The following is a 7,892-nucleotide window of genomic DNA, read 5'->3' as shown; positions in this document are numbered from 1 at the left end:
GACAACACCATAAAGAATTAAAATCAGCAGTCTTGCTGCTGAATCCTTCTCCAAAAAAAATTATTGCAGGAAAAGAGGTATGCCAGAAAGATTATCTTCCAGAAGTCTAACCAGCTAAGCTAGAAGCTCCCTAACAGCATGCCTGCCATAAAACCTCATTAATAAAGTCCTTAATAGCTTAAAATGAATCTTAGAACTTAAGTCCTCCTTGAACTCTGTTATTGGTTTTGTGTTCTCTTCCAGATCTCAACATCCCTCTCAGGGGCTGCTCGTACCCATTGCCTCCACCATGCCACGAGTCCCAGTCCTGATTGACAGTGCTTGTTGTGAGCAAACCCTAGTACACCACAAATACAGCAGACAATCAGTTGTTTAAATGAGATACATGCTGTAATTGTGGTGAAGGAAAATGACAGGTCAAGACCTGAAGCATTTTGTGCTCACAGTTAATACTAAATGTTTTCCAGTCATTGATGTCAGTCCCGCAATTTCAGGTGTAGTTATTGCTGCAGCAGAGAAGGTAAGAATCAGCACAATCCCTTTGTTTAACAACTGCTTTATTGGATTTGACCTTGGAAAGCCTGGAGAAAGCCTATATTATCCTCTTACTTGTTACTTCCACAGTGTAATTAAAGAAAGCTCCATTCCTAGTCTGAAGCCACATTGTTGAATATTATAAAAAGTTTTTTAAGAAGGGACACAAGACTTTGCCCTTCCTCCTATGAATACAGAGTATCATGTCTGAGACCGAGACAAGCCACTAGTGAAGACAGCCACCAGGAAAATTGTGTGTACTGAGTTTTAAAATGTTACTGAGAAATGTCCTACGTGGTGCCACATTCATTGCTCTGGATCTATAGACTGTAATGACATTTGGAATAAATTTCACTTTGATCATATTTTCATGGTGAGGAAGAAAACAAAGTTGTGGGTTCTTTTTGCTCAGAAAAAAATATTTCTTTACCCAAAATAGTGACTAGAGTAAGGACCTATACTTGGTTTGGGGCTTTTATTTTTTCTCCACTGACTTTTTGATAATTAGCAACCTATATTGTAGAGGGTTTCTTTTTCTCCCCCGGCTCCCAACTGGCCTCACAGATTCCTATGACTCACAGAAATTTTTAAAAAACAAACCACCAAACGCATGATCTTAGAAGTATCAGTTTCAGTTTCATTATCAGTTAGTTATTAGAGGGGATTCCACATACTCTCAGTGCAATGGAAAGGAGTACCCTTTTGCTTATTAAGGTACAGGTGAACATCAGTTCTAGGAAATTGCCTTTAATTCCAAAGCCAGACCCTTCATCTGTGTCCCTGGCTTTGAGCTGTTGATACCAGAAGTTGTTTTGATTCCCTCAAACGAGACCCATCCAGACCCCAGAAATTTTTGTAAAATCATGATTCATTGCTTCCCTTCACTGTCGGTCCTGGATTTCTCCTCTGATGTACTCAGTGTTCCCAAACCTAGACCAAAACTAGACCAGCAACTGTGGCAAGGGGGCTGAAACTAGATGATCTTTAAGGTCCTTTCCAACCCAAACCATTCCAGGATTCTATGATTCTATGAAATAATTATTCATCCCAGACCTGCCCCTAGATATGTTAAATGGCAAGACAACCCTTGGATTCCAAGACAAACTGAAGACCTGTGTTTATTCATGCAGTGTTTCTAACCCAATGTGACCAGAACAAAAAGGCATGCCTTGTCTGATTTTCAGGGGCAAGAGCAAGATGCAGGGATCTGGAGTTTGATCTGAATTCCTCAATGCTCATTTCAAATTTTGATACGATAAGTCTGTGAAATGGCTGTGATACTTGCCCAGTTTTCTAAAATCTTGCTACTATGAATGCCAACATATTAATTAAGATTACTGCAGTAACAACACTATTATTCATCAGCGCAGTATACTACACTATGACAAGACAAGCCTCACTCATCTTGCATTAGAGACAGAGAGGAATATCCATTTCACCAAACAGCTTGCTAACACATTTACATTGTGCGCAGAAATGTTCATCAGGCATTTATAAACCAAGCACGTATAGTAGAAAATCCCAGATTTTGTTACCTTTCCAAGTCTATTTTACGTGCTCTGTGCCTTAGGAGAGAGTCCTTCCATGATCTCACAATAACTTTTTCCACATCACTGCCATCTCTTTGCATGCACAGGCTGCAAAACTAGTCATTTCGTGAGCAGCTCTTTGGGCTTTTCTGTCCTCCCCTTTGATCAGCGCCTAGCCTCACACTTTACCTACTACTCAAAACCAGCTCTGAAAATAAAATTACTCAGAGGCTTTTGCTCTTGCCTCATCGCTAAAGCATCTGAGTATCTTTGAACTAGCTAATCTTTGTAAGCCCTGCAACATGAGGGGGTGGTACAATCCACATTTTACACATAGGGAACTGAAGCACAAAGTGATTAAGGTCAAAAGTTTCCATTACTTCTGTGTACTCCCTAGGACCTGATTTCTCAGTTTATTTAATACTCTACTTTCTGTCTCCAAAGCACAGTATGCATTACCTCAGCTACAGCTGTGAGAACTCAGCACTCCTTCATGTCAGACCCGAAATCTCCACCCACACATGCGTAATACGAGGAGCACCCAGTCAGTCATCACCTCTGACAAGGTACGTTTCAAAAATTTGCCCGGCACCACACAGAAATTTTGCGGCAAAGCAGAAGATAAAGCACAGTTTCCCAGGCCAGCGTGCAATCACCTTCATCATGTGGCTGTGCTTGCTCTCCGTGCACCCCTTTCCTTCAGCCTGCAGCTTCAGAACAAGGCAGCAAGCAAGGCAGATGTCCCGGGCACATGGGGGATGACCTCCTCACTCTACCTCGCATCCCTAACTCCCCCAGGACAAACGTCTTATGGACTGTGAAGGAGACAGGTGTTCTCATGTATCACACTTGGTGACTTCAGTGTTCTTTAATGGCAGGGGGAACGATAGGAAGTGTGGGACGAAGGTAATGGGTAACACGTTGTGTAGAAATGGCAAAACTCAAGGAGTTTGAACAGCAATCCGTGCTCAAGCACAGATTGTGCAGTGGGGGACACGTCTCTGCCCACTGCCTCACATTTTCTTCTTTTCATTCCTCCCCTCCCTGTACAAGTTCCACCTGTTTCTTTCTTATCCCTCTAATTTTGTTCTCTTCATCTTTAAGCCTCCATTGCTCAAGCTTTGCCACCAAGTTCCCGTCTCCTTGCTTTACTAAGTTCCAGACCGCTTTTCTAGCCCTTCTGGCTAAGTCTTCACTCTTCCAAATTCATAATATTGGATATTTTGCTGATAGCCTTCACCTACCCTGTTCTCTGTTTTCTGACTTTTCATCATAACTCTTTCCCTGGGCTCCTCCTATCCCTGTCCAAATCAGTTCCTTCCTTTACTTGATCTTTTTTTCTCAAGTTGTTTCCTTTTCTTATTGCATATTTTAGCTCCTAGTAAGAGTTGTCACTTTTTCCATCACTGATTTCTCCAGTCCCAGTTGGTTTCTATTCTAGTACCTTTGATGAGTGAATTGATTGACTGAATCACTTCCCTTACACAGCTTTTCAGCTCCCAGTTTCCCATCTCTCACAGAAACTGTTCTGTGTCCCCAGTCTATCCATTTCTGAAATTCAGGCATCTTCAACTTTAGTTACCAGCAATCATCACCAAGTCTTAGCTGCTACTCAAGTAACACCAGGCTCTTCCCAAGTCACAGATACTCTGACTTCTCTACTCTGCCCTGGTAAGGCCACATCTGGAGTGCTGTGTCCAGTTCCAGAGAGACAAGGAACTACTGGAGAGCTGCACAGATGATGAGGGGACTGGAGCAGCTCCCTTTTGAGGAAAGACTGAGAGAGCTGGGCCTGTTGAGCCTGGAGAAGACTGAGAGGGGACCTTATCAATGCACAGAAATATCTTAAGGGTGAGTGTCAAGGGGATGGGGCCAGGCTCTGTTCAGTGGTGCCCAGTGACAGGACAAGGGGCAGCAGGCACAAACTGAAACACAAGAAGTTCCACCTGAATATGAGGAAGAACTTTCCCTTGAGGGTGACAGAGCACTGGAACAGGCTGCTCAGAGAGGCTGTGGAGTCTCCTTCTCTGCAGACATTCAAAACCCACCTGGATGCGACTCTGTGCAACCTGATCTAGGTGAACCTGCTTTGGCAAAGGGTTGGACTAGATGATCTCCAAAGGTCCCTTCAACACTGACCATTCTGTGAGTCCTCTCTTCTCACTGCTTGCCAGGAAGACAAAGGTCACTAAAAGCATGAAGTAAGGAGAAGCTCCCTTGTTTCATTTAAATTGCCTCCAACCTTGATTTGGACTAGTGGGGGGCAAGAACTGCAGGAGACCCTACAGGTCTGAGCTGCAGCAAACTTTCTCTGGATCACCCTGCACAGTTGCACCCTGTGGGCAGCCCTGGATCTGTGAGGGTGTGGCATATGCTCCATCATGCAGAATGGCAACTTACTGCATAAAGCTGGGTTAGTTTAGCAAAGAAACTAAAAAATCAATAAAAGAAGTGGTTTGATCTGGAGGAAAATGCAGATTTTTCTGTTCCTTTTATTAACCTGAAAAATTATATTCACCTGCTTTTTTACTCATTAGAAAACTTTTCATTTCCATTTACAGCAGTTGAAACTTAAAAAACAGGGCACAAAGTGAAGAACAAGGAAGCAGTGCTATAGGTTCCTGCCTTTTAACAAGGAGCCTTTAGTTAACTTTTTGGTATTTAAGGAGACCCAGGCTCTTTTTCCACAGCTAGTGTCACCAAGATGGTACAGTCCAGGGTAAGGTGCTCCCAACTTTGCATGTTGAGACTCCCCTACACTATTCAGAAATATTTAACTATTAATCGGAATAACCTCAGTAAGATTCCTCATTGTTAGTCTGTGATGAAACCTAACTCCTCGGTGCTTTCTCTCCTGCTCAGAAAATAATTATTTAAGTGTCACAGTTTGAGCAAGAGGGATTGAAAGACAACTCCTGTATACTCTGTGCTTCAACATAGCTTGGAGATTTCCTTACTTCACCAAGGAGGGTAAAGGAAATCTAGGTTTACCTCTGCCTTCACCTAACATTCTGTGGCAGAGGCAGAAGTTAAACAGTACCAAGCATTTTCTGTACATGTGACCTGCTCTGGGACACTGGGAAACAGAGGGAATTGGCACTTCACTTGCGTTCACCCTGAAATATTTCCCAGGTGCAAGTGTTTCATCTGACTCCTGATGGTTTCAGGTCAACCAGAGCACATTTCTTGGATGGCAGGCAAATACGTTCTCGCTGAAAGCAGCATGGCCAAGCCAAGGCATGGGGTGAGCTCCACAGGATGTGGTCCAGAGACATAGCTCCAGCCAGGACAGAGGGAGGCACAGTGGCATGGCCACTGTGAGAAGCTCAGAGGAATTTGCATGTGGTCACTCATTACAGAACTATCTGTAGTTTGACTTTTAGAAGCCTCTACCCACAGGTGCGAATAGCAGTTGACTAGCAATAGGTTTGGCCTGATATTTCTTTGAGTTGCAGTTAGCACATCCCTGATGCATGAGTCTTTCTGTTGCCATAAGTCAGGTTTCTGCCCCAAAGAACAGGTCATCAGAGCAAGTCAAAGGAAAAGTTGGTGGAATATTTTACATGGACAAAATGATGTATTTTTTTCCCTAGCCTTGTCCCTAGAAATGAATGAGCTATTTTAAGTTAGGTTTTCTCTCTTTCTCACCCCTGCCATCAAATTCTCTGTGGAGACCAATATCAGATGATTCATCTGAAAAATACATGGTTTGACAAACATGCAAAAAGCAGGAAACAGGGTTTTATCATCAGCAATGCTGAGCACTTTACAAAACTATTTTTGCCTGATTCTGCTTATAATTAAGACATAAGGCTGAAACACATGTTCTAATTTCATTCTTGAGAGACTTTGTTATCAACTTTCTCTTAATAATAACAGTGATGTCTTAACATCAAGCAGATACACTGAGTATTGAACTAAGGCAAGAAATGGGTAAGTGTGTGTAGGTGCTTCTAATCTGCAAATATGCTCAAGTAATGGTGGGTGTAAACTTAGGGGATTTACCTTTGATGAGCAATTCAGATGTTAAATTAGCTACGGACTACAACAGCGTTGTTGGGTTTTTATGCATAGTTCAGTGGAATTGGGTGAACTACTCCAGAGCTTTGTTAGAATCGTGCAGGACTTCATTAGGAGTCACCTTCTCTGCCCGGAATAGCTGCACTACCTGGAAGTTTCCCCAGAGTTTGCAGACTCCCACTCTGAAGTAACAGCACTGTTCTACTTTGGCCTGTTGTAAACTCTTCCCATTCCAGTGCCATCTGTCCTGTCTATAAAGGAACTAATCTCTCTACAGAACATGAGGTCAGAGATAATCCTGGTTTCGTTAATGCCCAGTTACAGTATACATGCCAAGCAGCCAAGGGGGCAGAACAGATCTTCCTTTTACAATCTCCACAAGAATCTACCACAAGTACAAAGGGTGCAGAGATTACTTCCTCCCTGCATCTCTAGGGATTCAGCGTACCATAGAAAGAGAACAGAGACAGATCATCTAAATATCTGCTCCCACAGCCTGTAACGTACCTGTAGCCAGAAAAGTAAATAGTCACAGCAGCACAGGGACTGCTTGAATTACGTGTGCTTAGAGCAAGGTCCTGGTCTGTGCCCAGGAATAACTAATCACTGCTGTTTCAGATATAGGTTCAAGCTGAGTGTACTTGCAGGGGCTAGACGAGAGTGACCATGTCAAGAGTGTTCTTAGTGAGCCACAGACACTGAGATACTACCCCTAGGACTGATGATCTCTAAGCATCACAAGGAAAGCCTGAAACTTATCACTCCATTTCATTTTCCATCACACTGAAGTGAATCAAAGTCTCTCTCAGATTGTGAATTCTGAATCACAGTTACAACCAATCATAATGCTGTTAGATCCACTGGATATGCCAAAAAAGATACTTTCCCGCTCAGGTAGCAGGATGACCTGTAAGGGTACTGCAAGAGCAGAGTTTTGCTCACGCTGGCCCAGTTACCCCCAGAGCCAGGAGCTCAGGGGAGTGCAATGCAGGCAGATCTGAGCAGCAGGGACAGGCACTACAGAAACATGCTGCACTGTTGTAACCCGGCACTGTACCCATAAGAAGAGAAAGGCACAAAGATTCAGAGGACTCATGAAGAACAGAAAAGTTGCTCCTGAGAGTGTCAAAGAGAAGAAATTCATGGGGAATCTGTGAAAACCACCCAGCCTGTACTCTGTAGATACTATGCCGCAGTCTTTATCCCTGTTGTTTGCATCTTGTTGCCTCTCTCAAGATTTAATCTTCTTTGTTCCACTCTCTACCATCTGTACACACATGTGTACATAAGTGTATATCCTTACTGGAGCATACAGCCCATGTATTCCTTTCACGATAGAATAATAATTATTTTCCACATACACATCCAGCATGTACTGTTTTGTGTTTCTCAGCAGATGATGTGACACAGGGCACTCTGGTACTCATTCTCTCCCTCTTTTTCTTGCAAACTGGAACCACCCCTGCAATGCGGCCGTTTCTGTGGGAGAATATCATAGCTGCTCCTCAGTGCACACCTAAATTACTTTATTTAGGCCTTTAGAAATGACAGGATGTCATACGCCTACTGAAATTACAAGACAAAACATATGTAGGCAGATATAATTGGCCTCATCCAAAACATCTCAGACCACTGCAGGCCTTTACTGTGGTAAAAAATCCCATGAAATATTTACTATGAGCTCCTTGTGCTTCTGCCTCATATTGTCATGAAATTTCATGACAAGTTAACTGAGAATTAGCCATAAAGTCAGTATTTCCCTTTCATCTATTTTTAAAATGAATGAGTTTGGGCAATGTACATAACGAT

At 42.9% G+C, this 7,892-nt stretch overlaps 1 protein-coding gene across 1 annotated transcript in view; it reads left to right on the top strand.

The window, feature by feature from the left end:
- Positions 1-378: 378 nt before the first annotated feature.
- The window catches only part of TNFAIP3 (TNF alpha induced protein 3), a 31,915-nt gene continuing 24,401 nt past the window's right edge, over positions 379-7,892 (top strand). The window contains exons 1-2 of the mRNA XM_080390130.1: positions 379-520; positions 2,508-2,629. The gene's annotated coding sequence lies outside the window, so the exon portion shown is untranslated. The remainder of the gene's footprint in view (positions 521-2,507; positions 2,630-7,892) is intronic.

Source organism: Falco punctatus (genome assembly GCF_963210335.1).
Source record: "Falco punctatus genome assembly, chromosome: 5".
Lineage (NCBI taxonomy): Eukaryota > Metazoa > Chordata > Aves > Falconiformes > Falconidae > Falco > Falco punctatus.
The sequence above is the reverse complement of the archived record's forward strand: the minus strand, read 5'-3'. Positions and strand labels throughout refer to the sequence as shown.